The 17,554-nt window shown below is 41.0% G+C and overlaps 2 long non-coding RNA genes across 2 annotated transcripts; both read right to left on the bottom strand.

Annotated features, from left to right (window-relative positions):
- Positions 1-3,006: 3,006 nt before the first annotated feature.
- On the bottom strand, positions 3,007-3,419 carry LOC120746917. Its single transcript, XR_005698978.1, has 2 exons — positions 3,375-3,419; positions 3,007-3,242 (listed from the first exon to the last, which is right to left on the bottom strand). It is a non-coding gene; the product is annotated as an uncharacterized LOC120746917 (long non-coding RNA).
- Positions 3,420-12,372: 8,953 nt separating this feature from the next.
- LOC120746916 lies at positions 12,373-14,612 on the bottom strand. Its single transcript, XR_005698977.1, has 2 exons — positions 14,017-14,612; positions 12,373-13,464 (listed from the first exon to the last, which is right to left on the bottom strand). It is a non-coding gene; the product is annotated as an uncharacterized LOC120746916 (long non-coding RNA).
- Between the last annotated feature and the right edge of the window lie 2,942 nt (positions 14,613-17,554).

Here is a 17,554-nt window from a genome sequence, read left to right as displayed (position 1 = left end):
ACATGTGGTATTGTAACTTTTGGTTTGTTATAAACTGTTTGCCACACTGTTCACAGCAGTACACATCATGTCCGGTGTGAATGCGTAGGTGTGTATTTCGGCTCTGTTTCAGGCTGAAAGTTTTGCCACAGATGTCACAGCTGTATGCCTTAATTCCAGAGTGGGTAACTAGATGATTCTGTAAGCTGTCTCTGTGAGTAAAAGCTCTGCCACACTGATCACAGCTGTACGCTTTAACTCCACTGTGGATGACTTTGTGTCTTTTTAGGGAATCCTTCCTGGGAAAACTCTTTCCACACAAATCACAGCTGAACGCTTTGACTCCAGTGTGGATGACCTGATGCTGCTTCAGTTTATCCTTCAGAGTAAACTCCTTCCCACACTCGTCACAGGTGTATGTTTTCTCTCTCTTTCTTCTGTGAGGTTTGTCGGCCTCCTGAGAGCGCTGACTTCTTGCTCCATGTTGGTCCTGCAGTGACAGAGATACAAACAGAGGCAGTGAGTGAAATGCAGTCGTGGAACAAACTCAACCTTCAAACTCCCTCCATTAACACTAGTTTTAAACCTGAAGGTGGAGTGTGGCACCAAACACCTTAAAGGTCTCTTATCCCCACCTGCTGGTAGTTTTGACACATTACATCCAACATGGTGTTAAAAATAATTAATGACTGTTTAAACACTCTAAAATATTTTTTCCTTATTTTCCTTAGTTTGACTCCCCACATAAAAAAAGACTTTCTACTCATTATATTATCAAAAATGACTTTTCACTTTTGGTATCAAACTGATTTGAGCCTGAAAAGTAACACATGAAAGACAATCCTGATCGTGTACTAATTACCAGGGTATGAAACATAAAAAGAGATGAAAGAGGCAAAACTGTGAGTCATAGACAGGAGTTAAAGTGAGACGTTGTTCTTCTTTCTTTTTTGCACAGCACCTGAACAAACAGGTAATTTCAAATGCAGCGTTTCTATCAACAAACATCAGCAAACACACAAACTGTTTGTGTGCAGTTTGTCTCACAGTGTGTTGCTGGCTAAAGGTCCAGCTGCTGTACATCACAGGGAGAGAAAAGAAAGAGAGCTAACTTCACTCAGAGATGGAGAAAGATAAGACACACAGGACAGGAGAGGAAGAAGAGAGGTTAGATTTAAAGGGAAGGACTGCTCAGTGGGATTTGATCAACTGCAGATTAAAGCTTACATGTAAGTCCTCATGTGTTGAAATCAGATATTGGGTCTGTACATGTGACATTATGTTTTTTCAGATTATGAAAGCTGCTGCAAAACAATCTGAGGCAGATTAACTGTGTTATTTAAAGACTGCATGAAGATCCTCTGCAGGTTAGTGCAGGATAAACAGGTTCGTTTGCTGAACTGTGATGGATTTAAAGTAAAGAACAGTGTGTGACTGGTGCACAGTGACTGTGGTGCTCATGTCACAGTTAGATTACATCAAGTGTAGCAGAGATTAATTTAAACTGAAGCTCATGATGCTGACATTCATTCACTGAGTTCCACCTTCATACCAACAGTATAGTGTCTAATATAAAGACAGTGTACTGTCAGTGTAGAGGATGGAAATCAGCCAGGACAGCTCATGAAACATCTGCTGACATCTGGTTGAATTCAGTTGTGTACATCCACAGAGAGCAGCAGGTCAGCTGATCACAGCCTGTACTTTAAGAAAATCTACTGGAGCTCTCAACAGAAATTATTGTGAGCTGTGATTCTTTTCCCCACGCTGAGCCACTACAGCTGATTTTAGGGTTCCCACCTGCTCAATCCCACTTTAACCTCTTCCCTGCTCATGTTCCTGTTTAGAGGCAAAGTCACCCTCTACAATGTAGGCAACAGAAAATACACACATGTTTTATTTTCCTTCATTTTCTACTTAATTGATTCAAACTGAGTTCCTTTATTAGAAATAAATAGTTCTTATTTCATCTACTAATCTTAATTTATTATTACATTAATAAAGCACAAGGTTCAGTTAGCTTTGGATAAAAACATGTGGTTAAAAAGTTCTTCAAGGAGCTACTTTTACTTTTTTACTCTGATTACATTGCAGAGCCTGTACTTTTTCACTGTTACTTAAGTAAAGAAGTTGAATGAATACTTTTACTGAAGTATTTATAACACTAATATCTGTACTTCTACTTAAGTATAGAGTAAATGTACTTTTGCCTCCTCTGATCATTTCTATAATATTATTTATATCAGTGATGGCCAAATGAAGCTTTCTGAAACACTGAAGCTTGTATTGAAAAAGGTTCATTACTCAAAGCTTTTCAACACAGTCCTCTTTGGTGACATCTGCTGGCCAAAAATATGAAGAGCAGCTTGAATCTACAAATTATAATATAGAGTTTCATTATAATTTCCCACTCTACAGAGCTCAGCTGACAGCTTCTGTTTAATATCAGGCTGCTGTTGTGGTGCTTTGAACGTGTATTCTTTGGGGTGATGAAAAAATGTTTTGTCTGTTTGATTAATAAATATTTTTTATGAATAAACCTTCCTGATTTTAACATGTGCTGTGGTCTCTAAAAAACAACATAATATACAACACAGTCATATAACAGGTTGGGAGGATGAGAGTCTTAGACGTGACTGATTATTTGGTGAAACTGTGATATTTTCCTCACCTTCTGTGTTGAGCTCATTGTTTCCTCTGTAGTGACTCAGCTGAGTCCAGATGGCTGAAAATGTTCCTCTGCTGCTCCGTCAGACTCTTCTCCTCCTGCTGATCAGCTGGGACACAAAACAGATCTTTGTTAGGCTCCACACTGCACTGAAGAGTCAAAGTGTCTCATATGTTCATCTGACAGCACAAAGTACAAATTTCACTCTGATTGCTTGTAGAAATCTTGTGAGACGTGTTGTGCTGCAAAGTGAGGAAACTCTCTCACTCACTTATACTTCAGGAGGAACTTTGTGACATTGGCTCTAATATTCTAAGCAGCCCTTTACTATGACAGGGCCAGAAAGTCCTATTTGAAGGTTTGGGAGAAGGACCATGTTAAAGGTGGATTGGGGTTTATACACTTTGTTATGATACAGGTAAGGCTGTAAGAGCCTGAGAAGGTGTCCTGAATGAACCTCTAAAACCAGTTTTCAGCTAACAACTCTGCTTCAGTCTGGAAAACAGCAACTACAAGTTTAAAGACTCCATCAACAATTCACACCCAGCAACAGCCTGAACAGCTCCTCCTGTGGTTTCCACAAACAGGGACAGACCTGTTACTCCCCCACCCCACACTTTCAACTCCTTCAGCCCCCCAGTCCCACCACCTCCACCATTCCCCGACAACCAATGATTAAAGCTCATTGATCAAATGCTGTGATTGCAGCGACTCACTCTCTGTGAACGGTAATCATGGCCATTGATCAATGAGCTTTGATCAGTGGTTTCAGTGCTTTCCTTCCTGCTTTGACTGCAGCTGTGTTTGACACAGGAAGACATTATTACATTTTTCTTGATTATACTTTTTGGGGGAAGTGCAGCTTTAAACCTTCACATGGTTCAAGTCAACCAAAAAAAAAAATCAATCAGAAGGATCACAAGTGGACAAAATATGTATAGATAAAATGAAATAAAACCCAACATTCAATCCACAACATGATTAAAAACATGATTCTCCCAAATCACCAAGAGCTGCACATTAACCACCACAATATATTTTTATTCTCTGTGCTTTCAAATATGAACACTGTTTACTTTCATCTCTGTTTCATTAGTTTTTGTTAACATCTTCCTGTGCATCACTTTACAGCAGCCACACTCATTAAAATGAGACTTTGTAGGAGTTCACTTCCTCTCATGTGTTCATCCACAGCAGCTGGACAATAAAGTTTATTGCGACCCTGATACTGCAGCAGATCGCTCTCATCCATTTCCTGTTATCACTTCAAATAGAAACGAGGCTGTAGAGGTTTGGTGCAGGCAGAAAAACAGCTGCAGGGACAATGAAAAGACTTTTCTGCTCCAACATCTCCCAGCATGCTGAGCTAATGATTAGTTGGTGTTTTTCTCCAAACACTCTCTCACTCTTCTCTCAACGTGTTCACAATAAACTGTGAACAGACACCGAGGAGAGCAGCAGAAGACCTCATTCAGGAGCTAAACTCAACATGAACTGAACTCACAGTAAAGTTAGCTCGGTGCTTACCTTTAGATGAGCCCACAAACCGAGAGAAACTCCGCGATGAAGCTGCAACTCTTTCCAAACACAGGAAACAGATCAGGGAGCAGAGACCCACGTGGTTCACGCTGATCTCAGCTACGATCCAGGAGACAAGGGTGGGCAGATCGATGCAGATATCGATCCAAACGTTGATTTAGTTTGTTTTATCATCCAAATTCAGGATTTTACTCGCTTAGGATGAAACGGTAGCTCCGTCTGCGTAAACTGTGTCCCGCATGTGATCCCGGAACAGACTTCTTCTTCTTTGTATTGTTTATTGGCGGTTGTCAAACACCAAAATGGAGCATTACCGCCACCAACTGGTGTGGAGTGAAACGTCGACACCAGAATCCTCCCTCAATGTATACTCTGTTTTAAAAACTGGAATAAGGCCTGACAACTTTCACTTCTTGAACCCTTTTGCAGTAAACTTAAGTTTTGAACAGCGGGCGCGTCAACATTATCCCCCTATTCAGCTTCTCGGCGACTCAAAGGTTTGACAGTCACCAATAGCAGTGATCAAACCAGTATGTCCAAATCTTATTCCAGATATGACCACCTCCTCTCTCCTACTCCTTCCTGTGCTTCTCATTTCTCCTACCCTCCTTAAATTTCTTTTTCCCTCCCACTGTTTTTGTCATGTTTCCTTTATTTCTTGCCTTATTATACTCGTTATCTCTGTCTGACAGAAGTTAAAAGCCAGTTCAGTTAACCCATGTTTTGTGGCTTTCTTCACAACTCTGTCGTTTCATTTCCTCTGACTCCATAGTGAGCTGGAATCCATAAAAAGCCAACTATAAGTCCCATCATGTGTATTTTGTAAAATGTTTGCTGAACCTCTGTTAGTACATCTGCTCTACTTTCTGAGTGGCTACACTGTAAACTGGCCAATGAAGAGCTTCAGTCCGAACAAATGCCTGATTGTAACGGTCACATGTCTTCTACCCACTGAACAGCTGACAGTACTGGAAGCATTTCTCCAGTGTGTACTGACGGTCCACCATTGATCCTTTTCAGGGACCACAAATTTCTTTGAAAATTCTTTGATGCATCTGTATATATTTGTACATAATTATAATACTGATCAATGTAAGTCTGTACTGTATGTAAGTTTAAATTAAATTCCCTATTCTTGTTCTTCTTTTCGTGTAATGTGAAATCTACTGTGACATCAGAATATTTGGCTCCAGCTGATCCCAGGAACAACATTGGAGATCAGAGCGCAGTCCTAGGAACAGCTAGGATGCACAGGACCCTCAAGCCCCCAGGCCTCTGTTAGAGGACCTGAGCTTGAATGATAAACCACCTGCACGGGCGAGAGGGGAATTTATCATCTTTCTGTCTGGTTGTTTTTTTTTTTTAACATCTATTTTTTATTATTTGTTAAGAGTGAGTACAAGAAAAAAAATTATTATAATATGATGTGTTAAACTTGTTTAGATTATAGGAATAAGGAAGGATTTGTCTGTGTTTTAGTTTGGCTTAGCTGTAGCCTGAGAGTGTGTAATTGTTTAGAGAGAAAGGAATTTATGGACACTGGGGGTCTGCTGTCATAAATGGAGGCAGGAAGCTACAGTGTGGGGTTGCTGATGCTGATGCTTGTACCTTTAATAAAAACTCATAATTGTTATAAGTTAGAAGTAGGTTTGCAGGAGACTCTCCACATGCTTATCTGTAAATGTAAGACAACAAGAGGCCACTGGCCCAGTGGATGCAGAGTGGGGGTCTCAGTGTTTGTAATATGTTAACTCTGTTTTGTGTGTTGTCTAAAGTAATCTGATGTAGCTTGGTGAGGAGATTACTTTTGACCGGCAGGAAGTCACAGAGACACACACACACAGTGCTTTAACTGTTACGCACCCACATGCACACTCACTCACGTGCACACACATACACACGGGTACGCGCACACACAGGCAAGAGTGAATTCTGGTCCACACTAGTTAGTGGCGGCAATGCCCCACCTCCTTATTTGCAAACCACGAAAAAAAAGTGAGCATGCACCAGGAGAGGAAGACTGTGTCCAAATTCAGGGGATTGATACTTCAAATGCCGTATTTGTAGGCAATTATGTCACAGTGATGCGATGAAGGCTTTTCAAAGTCGAAGAGTCCTCCAAATGTGGTGACGAACGTGTCCTACTTTTCCACAGATTTCAAGGATTGGTTGGGTGTGGGGCGGAAGGGGCTTGAGCACCCGTCCCTTTCCTGATGGGAGCCCAAAGTGCCCGTTTATTGAGGCATTTTTTTTATGTTTGTGTACTTGTGGAGTCCTGTCTGTGCCCCTCAAAAATAATATTTAACTATCAATCCTAGTTTTTGCTAAATAAAAGGAAATGACTTGCATCAGTCACATGATCGCCATTAACCAATGGGTATTTTTGAAAACGCAGATTTTTCTATGTGTTTGCACCTTTCGTCCACACGAAAACGGCGTTTTTGGTCACTGAAAACGGAGATTTTTAAAAACTCCGGCCAGGGTGGATATTTTTGAAAACTCCGTTTTTGCATTTACGTGTGGACGAGAAAAACGGAGAAAACGCAGCGTCAAAGATTTGCGCCTTTTTTGACGTCACACTGTGCGCCACGTTATTGTTTCGGTGAAATGAATTTCTACAATACTATTACTGTTAATTCTACTCTCTGCAGTGTTTAAATGCTTACATACACACACACAGTTACTGTCCCTCCACACATACGACTCAGTTCTGCTTCTATGCCCCAGCTTTGTTTACTTTTTCCCACTGAGGCTTCTAGACTTCTGATTGGCCAACATTTCTGCACGGTTAGGAATATTGTTGCACTGTTGCTTTGGCATGTTCATAGCAGCGTTTTCCTTCATTTCTGCCTTTACGTGTGGACGGGATTATTTTTTAAAACGAAAACGGAAAATCTCCGTTTTCAAAAATACCCGTATACGTGTGGACGTAGCCACAGACTGATGCGACAAAACGAGTAAGTAGGTGTACAGTGCACACTGTAGTCTACAGCACACAGTATTAGCTTATTACGTACACGTTGGTAAGCTGTCTTGTGGCAACTGACGAATTGAAACAATTGAGCGTGCTGTGTGTGCAACAGCGCGACACACATTACCTGTCCTTTTATTAACTGTACAAGTAGTGCTGGTCGTAGCTGCTGGCTACCTGTGTAAGGCTGTCATGGGTCTGTAGCTCTGTCACCGTTTTATGGAACATATTTAGTTTTAAAGTAAGTTACAGGGCTTCTCCTGCCTTTCCGCGAGGGCTTGTATTTCACTAAAAACTATCTAATATTCATGTCCACATAATTATGGATGATTATAATTAATATTATATATAATTAATATTTAAAAAACACATGCTGTATTTTAAAGAACATACATTAAGAAGCAGATCATATTAGATTTATATTTTAAATAAGACAAAATGCTGATTTTACAGCAGTAAAATTATTGTATCTCTACAGTTTAAACATGTAATAAACTTTCTGCCTTCACAGAGTGAATAGTGAAACGAATACATCATGAATACAATATTTCATATTTATTACTTTCTCCCCCTCATTGCCTTATTATTGTAGCTCTAGTAATAAATAATAAGGGAAGGATTCTGGATCAGCACCATGATGCCCACAGTATATCCAGTATTCTGAAGAAGGTCTAAAATGTCACTGTGTGTGTTTTATGTATATAGATTTTTAAAATTATTATTCATGATATAACATGTCCAGACATGGCTGGTAAGGACATGGGAAGGAAACAGAGCTGTGTGAGGCTACTAAAGGCAGTGGATTCCTCAGCAGCTGGATTACAAAGAGCACAGGTAACATTAACACATGGACCAGTTGTTGGAGAGGTATTCCAGTATAAAAATAATAATAAGCACAACTGGAATGTTTTGCTGCTGTCATAATTTTTATTATAGATTAAGTGCAGGAGTTGTTAGGTGTGGATAATTACATAATAGTTTATTGCAATAGCAAGTTGTGCCTTGTTCTCAGATGGACACCAAGTGGAGAGTGATAGATGAGATGAGGGGATGTCATGTACTGGCATGAATTCAAAATTCTGCTCCTCACATACAAGGTCTTAAATAATCAGGCCCCATCTTATCTTAATGACCTTGTAGTACCATATCACCTTATTAGGGCACTTTGCTCTCGCACTGCAGGCTTACTTGTTGTTCCTAGAGTATTTAAAAGTAGAATGGGAGGGAGAGCCTTCAGTTTTCAGGTCCCTCTTCTGTGGAACCAGCTTCCAGGTTGGATTTGGGAGACAGACACTATCTCTACTTTCAGTTCTGTTCTAGGATGCCCTCTGGACCTAGAGGTGGTGAGTGACAGGAGAATGGTGGCTAAGCTGTCATCCCTGTTGGACAACATCTCCCACCCCATGCAGGAGACTCTGACAGCTCTGAGCAGCTCCTTCAGTGGCTGCGGCACCTACGATGTGGGACGGAGAGATTTCGCAGGTCTTTCCTCCCCACTGCTGTCAGACTCCACAACAAAGACTTCAACTGACCAAGCACACACATCCACACATGTGCAATACTCTTTCTGGCATCGTTGTATTATACTCAATTCTATATAGCATTTGTAGTCTATTTTATTCGATTGTATGTAGTATTTTATTTCATTCTATTCTATTGTGTACAGTATCTCATGGATATATTATTCCAGTGTTTTTTCTCAAAATTTTCTATGCAACTTTGCACTGTCCATTGCTGTAACAAAAATTTCCCACACGTAGGATTAATAAAGGTTATCTTATTTTATGCAACCAAGACTACATATCTCCCGTACTGGCAACCTTACACTGGCTGCGAGTTAGGTTTTGAATTAATTTTAACATTTTATTATGTGTTTTTAAGGCGTTACATGGGTTAGGACCCTCAAACCTTTCTGATCTTTTAAATTGGTTCGCTCCTGTAAGATCACTGAAGTCTGTGGATCAGATGCTCTTAGCTGTCCCAAGGTCCAGATTAAACACAGAGGATAAGAAAGCTCTGGCCTCTCTTATCTGGAAACAAAATTAACAAAATTCATTGAAAAACCTGTTGCAAAAATCCATTTTCGTTTTGTTTTGTGAAGCTACAAACTGATGAACTAGATTACTGGTAGAATGATGTATAGAATGATTTAGAATGATGTTTTTTTCTACAGTTGACAGGCTAACAAACCCTCCTGTGTCAGTGGCAGCTAAACTTCATTCGACCATGGCCTGCAATGACTTTGCCAAATTCTTCACAGAAAAAATCCAAAAGATTAGACAAGCAATTGGTACATCAACAGCAGATCCAGGATATGTACTGTGTCCACCGAAAAACTGTTTAAACACCATGAAACAGTTTCACCCGATTAACAGCAAAGACCTGGAGGACATCTTAGGTCAACTGAACTCCTCCTCTTGCTGTTTAGATGTCCTGCCAACAGGTTTTTTCAAAAAGGTCTCAAAGACTTTGGAGTCAGACCTGTTACAGATCGTCAACTTTTCTTTAATGTCAGATGTGTTTCCAGAACCACTAAAAGCTGCTGTAATTAAACCTAAAAAGGACAATCTTGACAAGACACAAATGAACAACTACAGGCCGATCTCAAATCTCCCATTTTTAAGTAAGATCATTGAAAAGCAGTTTCTCAACAGCTCAATTACTTCTTAAAACAGAATAACTGCTATGATGCCTTCCAGTCAGGTTTTAGACAGAACCACAGCGCTGAAACCGCTCTGACCAAAGTGTTCAATGACATATGTCTGAATACAGACAGTGGAAAAATGTCAGTCTTAGTTTTACTGGATCTCAGTGCAGCATTTGATACAGTTGACCACAACATATTACTCAAACGACTGGAGAACTGGGCAGGTCTTTCAGGAACTGTACTAAACTGGTTCAAAACATACTTAGAAAACAGGAAATACTTTGTATCAATAGGTAACTTCACATCTGAGCAGACAAGTATCACATGTGGAGTTCCCCAAGGTTCCATCTTGGGACCCCTTCTGTTTAACATTTACATGCTCCCACTGGCACAGATTATAAAGCACAACAAAATAAACTATCATAGCTATGCAGATGACACACAAATATATATCACAATGTCACCAGGAGACCGAGGCCCTGTACAGGCTCTTGGTAAATGCATTGAGGAAATTAATGACTGGTTGTGCCACAATTTTCTCCAGCTAAACAGAAACAAAACTGAAGTAATAGTCTTTGGCGCCAAAGAAAAACGATTACAGGTCACCAGAGAACTTCAATCTATACACCTAAAAACCACCAACCAGGCGAGAAATTTGGGTGTAGTGATGGATGCAGACCTAAACTTAGAAAAACACATTAAGACAATAACAAAATCAGCTTACTATCACCTCAAGAATATTTCAAGGATAAAAGATCTGATGTCTCAACAGGACCTGGAAAAACTAGTCCATGCATTCATCTTTAGTAGGCTTGATTACTGTAACAGCATCTTTACAGGTCTACCGAAAAAATCAGTCAGACAACTACAGCTCATTCAGAACTCTGCTGCTCGAGTCCTCACTAAGACCAAAAAAGTGGACCACATCAGTCCAGCTCTGAGGTCTTTACACTGGCTGCCTGTCCGTCAGAGGATAGACTTTAAAGTCCTGATGCTGGTCTATAAAGCTCTGAATGGTTTAGGACCAAAATACATCAGTGACCCAGTATGAACCTTCCAGATCCCTTCGGTCATCTGGATCCATTTTTTTTAAATCAGTTCCCAGAGTCAGAACCAGACACGGAGAAGCTGCATTCAGTTTTTATGCTCCTTATATCTGGAACAAACTCCCAGAAAGCCTCAGATCAGCTGAAACACTCAGTTTATTTAAATCCAGGTTGAAGACTCACCTGTTCTCAGCTGCATTTGAATAAAACACCAAATCCACACTTTTAAGCTTAAATTTCAAAACTTACATTTTAACTACTGATTTTATCGACTGTTTTTTAATCAATTTTAAATCGTGCTTTTTATTTGTTTTTGTTTTTGAATGTCTCTGTAAAGCACTTTGAATGACCTTGTTGTGGAATTGTGCTATATAAATAAACTTGCCTTGCCTATAAATGAAACATGGTTTGCCCTCTTATGCATATTGTAAAGATGTATCATGACTAGTAATGTGGGATACCACTGATTTCATTTCTGATTCGATACCAAGTAAAATTCAGGCTGGTATCGATGATACTGAACCGATACTGATACTTTGTACAAAAAATTATTTTATTTATTGTATCTTCTATTGTATCTCCAATTTTAGCATCATCATGATTACAGGACATCAGACTACTTGTTCTTATCACTTAATAATGCAGAAGTCATCATATAATAAAAAAACTGAAGTTGTGCGCTATTTGAACACCTTGCTGGTTATGACAGAGGTAGGTACGGGGTTATTTAAGGTCAAGGGTAATTCTGTCCAGGTGTTGCTGATGAGAAGGGGCAAACCATTTCCTACTGTGCTTAGCCTAGTTACTTGTTGTCTGTGTTTAAATGGAAATTTAAATGGACGTTGCAAAGGAAATAAATGCACCTTTAAGCCCCCTCCTTGATTCAGAGTCTTTCCCTTGTCATGTAAATGGTCTCCTTGACTCTGGTCTCAAACAGGCGTTCCTCCCTGTCCAGGATGTGTACCTGTGTTCCTGGAGGACAGGCGGGTCCATGGACCAGTCCACAGCTGAACACCGTACTTGGGTTCTACTTCCAGTGAAACTGAGGCCACAGCTCAGGACAATAGAAGATTGAAAAATGCTGCCTGGTCTAATGGGTCTCAATCTCTGCAACGTTCAGCTTTCAGAATTTGTCTTAAACAGCATAAAAGCATGGATCCATCCCACCTTGTATCAGGAAAACATTGTTGAACTCTGAGCAAATGAAACCACAACTTTAAAAAATGAATTCACAAAATTAATTGTTTCGACATCTTAAACACAAAATCATAAGTTTTAATACCTACAGCAAGTTTAAGGAAAAATAAAAGATTTTAAAGATCTTTCAACCTTTTTTTCTCAAATATAAAACAGCAGATGGAACTTACATGCATCTTTTATGGAATTGTCTAAAAATATCTAAATTCTGGCTGTGCATCAACAAGAAAATGAACTTGATACTAAACTGTAAGATCTGTAAAGATCCGGGTCAATTCTTACCACAGTTGCTGCCTCTGAATAAAAATCTGGACAAAAAGAGATCCACATTATTAAATAAACTTATGTTTAATGTCAGGAGATGTGTTATTGAACTGGATTACGGAGCAGCCCCCCTACTGTAACTCAGTGTTACAAGGAAACTTCATAACTTTCAGGTCAGATTTTTAATAAGCTGCAGGAACCCTGTTCAGTGTGAATGGAGAGCAGCCAAGTCTCCTCCTCTGATAAACCTCCATCTGTGCCACTGAAAACCATTCATCTGACTGTGACTGTAAACATGTTTCCATTTGTCACTTCAGTCTTTACTCTGAAATACAGGAAATGAAATCACAGCTCAAAATTCTTCATCCAACTGCTGGAACAAAGCGAACCACTCGACATGAACACTGAAGCAGAACAGTTTAGAAAGCTTAAAATGAGACTAGGGAACCATTTTCATTCATAGTTGCCTCATCAGATCTTTACAGGAGATTCACTCTGAACTCTGTGGAGCCTGATCTCAAGAGTTTTGAGTCTGACCCTGAAAGCAGAAGAGGATCTTTCTGTCTCTTCAGATTTACTGTGATGGGAGTGATTCCAGCCCCGAGTGATGACACTGATGTTTGCACAGAGCAGATAATTTAGTGAATGTTTGGGCACATTGGTAACAGTGAAACAGTTTATTAGTAACGTGGGATCGTTTGTGTCTGGAGTATGAACTGAGATTCCTGAAGCTCTTGTCACACTGGTCACAGCTGTAGTTTCCTTCCATGTGTGTACGTTCATGATAGTTACGATTAGCTGGTTGTGAGAAGCTTTGGTCACAGTGTCTGCACTTGTATGGTTTCTCTCCTGTGTGGACTCGTTTGTGTGTTTTAAGCCCACCTGCAGTAATGAAAGATGACCCACACTGATCACAGATGTGCTTTTTTGTCCCACTGTGAATGAGTTCATGTCGTTTTAATCCATTTGATGTGCTGAAGCTTCTCCCACATTCTTTGCAGTATTTCAGTTTGTCTCCAGTGTGTTTACGTTGATGTATTTTCAGGGTTTCTTGCCGACTGAAAGCTTTGTGACAAAGGTCACAATGAAAGTCTTTCCCACCACCACAGTGATGACAGGGTTGAGAACTGGATCCATCTGTGTCGCTCTGCTTCTAAACAAAGACACAAAGACAGTGTAAGTCAGTCCTTCAACATTTTTATCCTGAACGTCGCCTGAAATAAAGAGCAAATAAAAAACAAACAAAAATCATAACTGAAATGAAAATCTGAATAATCACTCAGAGCTGCTTTTTCATGCAGTAGAATTGCCGAAACATCACAATCAGTGAGCTGCAAACTTTCAGCCCCGACCGTGTCCGTGCCGTCAGGTGAGAAAGGCGACATCTCACTGATTCTGATCTGCGGGTCGGCGCTTTGTGTTTACGTCTTTGTGCAGAATCCGTGTTCCTGCTCTCATTTACTGTTTGGTGGTTGTCGAAATTATGTGAGGTTTTACCAGAGATTCGGGCGTTTCGGGAAAAAATAAAATTATAATAAAAAATCGATTCAGGATTTTAATGAATTGATGTCACGTTATCCATGCCAGAATCGATTTTAATCGGTAAATCGATTATCAAAACCCAACCCTAGCTAAGACAGTTTAATGAGCAGAGTTGTTCCAAACAGTCAGGCTAAAATGACAAGATAAAAATATAAATACATACCTCACAGTAACTGCACTTGTAGAGTCTCTTTCTGGTGTGGATCTTTTGGTGTAGTCTCAGGCAATGTGGAGATTTAAAAGTCTTCTCACACAGGTCACATTTATAAGGTCTCTCCTCAGAGTGGGTAAACATGTGTTGTTGGAACTGCGTGTTGGTTGTAAACCGTTTGCCACACTTTTCACAGCAGTACACATCATGTCCGGTGTGAATGCGTAGGTGTATATTTCGGTACCCTATCCAACTGAAGGTTTTCCCACAGATGTCACAGCTGTATGCCTTAATTCCAGAGTGGGTAACTAGATGCCTCTGTAAGCTGCTACTGTGAGTAAAAGCTCTGCCACACTGATCACAGCTGTACGCTTTAACTCCACTGTGGATGAGTTGGTGCTGTTTCAGAGCATCCTTCCAGGAAAAAGTCTTTCCACACAAGTCACAGCTGTACGGTTTTTCTCCAGTGTGGATGACCTGATGATGTTTTAGTGAACCCTTCCCAGTAAAATCCTTCCCACACTCGTCACAGGTGTATGTTTTCTCTCTCTTTCTTCTGTGAGGTTTGTCGGCCTCCTGAGAGCGCTGACTTCTCGCTCTATGTTGGTCCTGCTGTGACAGAGATACAAACAGAGGCAGTGAGTGAAATGCAGTCGTGGAACAAACTCAACCTTCAAACTCCCTCCATTAACACTAGTTTTAAACCTGAAGGTGGAGTGTGGCACCAAACACCTTAAAGGTCTCTTATCCCCACCTGCTGGTAGTTCTAACACATTACATCCAACCTGGTGTTAAAAATAATTCATGACTGTTCAAACACTCTAAAATCATTTTTCCTTATTTTCCTTACTTTTACTCCCCACATTAAAAAAAAAAGGACTTTCTACTCATTACATTTTCAAAACAGACTTTTTACTTTTGGTTTGAGGAATTTGAGGGGAGTTATTTCATCACTAAGGGCATCAAACTGATTTGAGCCTGAAAAGTAACACATGAAAGACAATCCTGATCGTGTACTAATCACCAGGGTGTGAAACATAAAAAGAGATGAAAGAGGCAAAACTGTGAGTCATAGTCAGGAGTTAAAGTGAGACGTTGTTCTTCTTTCTTTTTTGCACAGCACCTGAACAAACAGGTAATTTCAAATGCAGCGTTTCTATCAACAAACATCAGCAAACACACAAACTGTTTGTGTGCAGTTTGTCTCAGAGTGTGTTGCTGGCTAAAGGTCCAGCTGCTGTACATCACAGGGAGAGAAAAGAAAGAGAGCTAACTTCACTAAGAGATGGAGAAAGATAAGACACACAGGACAGGAGAGGAAGAAGAGAGGTTAGATTTAATCAATCAATCAAAGCTTTATTCACCACATGCAGGTTGCCTTGGAGTGAAATGGGACCCCCCCCGACCTTACACACACAACACAGACATTACACGGGGATACAAGTTGGAGATCGGTAGCGTTACAGAAAAACACTTAAATGTACACTACAATGGGAAAGTACAAGAGGAAAAACAGAGACCTCTACTCATGCTGTGCTTCCATGGTAGGACAGCATGAGAACAGGAAACAAAAAACTCCTCTGTACAAAAAGCACATAAATGTCCACAGCACAACTTTGTGAAAGACATGACAAGCCACAGGATTGGGTGGGGGGTGAGGAGTAATCCGAAGCGAACACAGCAGCCGCCCTGCACAGCGCTACCATTCCAGCGCGGCACACAGACCCGCCGTGTTCCCCCGCAGGAAACAAGCATCGAAGGCGTTTGGAAAGGGAGGGGGATGAGTGTGTGCTTATCAGTGTAAGTGTATGTGTGTGCGTGTCCATAGTTCAGCTGAGACAGTGTCCTCCGCCCTATCAGGCTAAGTAAACAGTCTTCCAGCCAACCCAGGTGGCCTTGCATGGAATGGGAAGGAACAGACTAAACACAGTCGTTATCAGGGTGTTTTGTTCAGCTCCAGCCTTGAGGCCGCAGCTGGCACCGAAGGGGTAGCCACATGAAGTGATGATGGTTTTTACTTTAGTGCGAACAACTCATATGTATTTCAAAGCTGTTCCAACACTGGTCTCTCAATCTCCCGTTGGAGAGCCGTGAGCTTCTCCATGATGTTATCCAAACTTACGCTCCGTGATGTTGTCATTCTTGTGGTCAAAGAGCAGGTTCTGAGAACTCACGACCGCAGTGCACTTCCCAAGATTTGATCCAATTTGCGCTCAAAGGTGTTATTCGAGCTAGCCCCTCCAGATGTAATCCAGTTTTTCACTCAGAGGTCTTGTTCTGAGTATTCACGGCAGCCATGCGTTCTCCAAGATCTTCTCCGTGCTGCACTCAATGAGCCCATTTTGAGAAACTCACGCCTCGTCCCATCATTTCAATCCCAGCGGGCAGCCTTGTGGGGGTTTGAACAGCCAGTTCCACTTCCTTAATTCTGCGATAAGCCAGGACCAAGCCAGCTCCGATCAGCAAGAACCCTGTTATCATGGTTCCGAATAGGTAGATATCTTCAGCACTCAGGCTCACCCGAGCCCAGACTTCTTGTTGAGAAGGGGTGTCAATTGCATTCACAGACCAGTTGATCAAATCCATAATTCCTCAAAGGGAAGGACTGCTCAGTGGGATTTGATCAACTGGACATTAAAGCTTACATGTAAGTCCTCATGTGTTGAAATCAGATATTGGGTCTGTACATGTGACATTATGTTTTTTCAGATAGTGAAAGATGCTGCAAAACAATCTGAGGCAGACTAACTGTGTTATTTAAAGACTGCATGAAGATCCTCTGCAGGTTAGTGCAGGATAAACAGGTTCGTTTGCTGAACTGTGATGGATTTAAAGTAAAGAACAGTGTGTGACTGGTGCACAGTGACTGTGGTGCTCATGTCACAGTTAGATTACATCAAGTGTAGCAGAGATTAATTTAAACTGAAGCTCATGATGCTGACATCCATTCACTGGGTGACCGTGGCTCAGGGGGTTGGGAATCGCATCTGCAACCGGAAGGTCGCCGGTTCGATCCCTGGGCTTTCTGTCCTGGTCGTTGTGTCCTTGGGCAAGACACTTTACCCTACTTGCCTACTGGTGTTGGCCAGAGGGGCCGATGGCGCGATATGGCAGCCTCGCTTCTGTCAGTCTGCCCCAGGGCAGCTGTGGCTACAACTGTAGCTTGCCTCCACCAGTGTGTGAATGTGAGAGTGAATGAATAGTGGTATTGTAAAGCGCTTTGGGTGCCTAGAAAAGCGCTATATAAATCCAATCCATTATTATTATTATTATTACTGAGTTCCACCTTCATACCAACAATATAGTGTCTAATATAAAGACAGTGTACTGTCAGTGTAGAGGATGGAAACCAGCCAGGACAGCTCATGAAACATCTGCTGACATCTGGTTGAATTCAGTTGTGTACATCCACAGAGAGCAGCAGGTCAGCTGATCACAGCCTGTACTTTAAGAAAATCTACTGGAGCTCTCAACAGAAATTATTGTGAGCTGTGATTCTTTTCCCCACGCTGAGCCACTACAGCTGATTTTAGGGTTCCCACCTGCTCAA

The sequence above is a fragment of the Simochromis diagramma genome, unplaced genomic scaffold, assembly GCF_900408965.1.
Source record: "Simochromis diagramma unplaced genomic scaffold, fSimDia1.1 OVJJ01000606.1, whole genome shotgun sequence".
Lineage (NCBI taxonomy): Eukaryota > Metazoa > Chordata > Actinopteri > Cichliformes > Cichlidae > Simochromis > Simochromis diagramma.
This window is presented reverse-complemented; position numbering and strand designations above follow the sequence as displayed.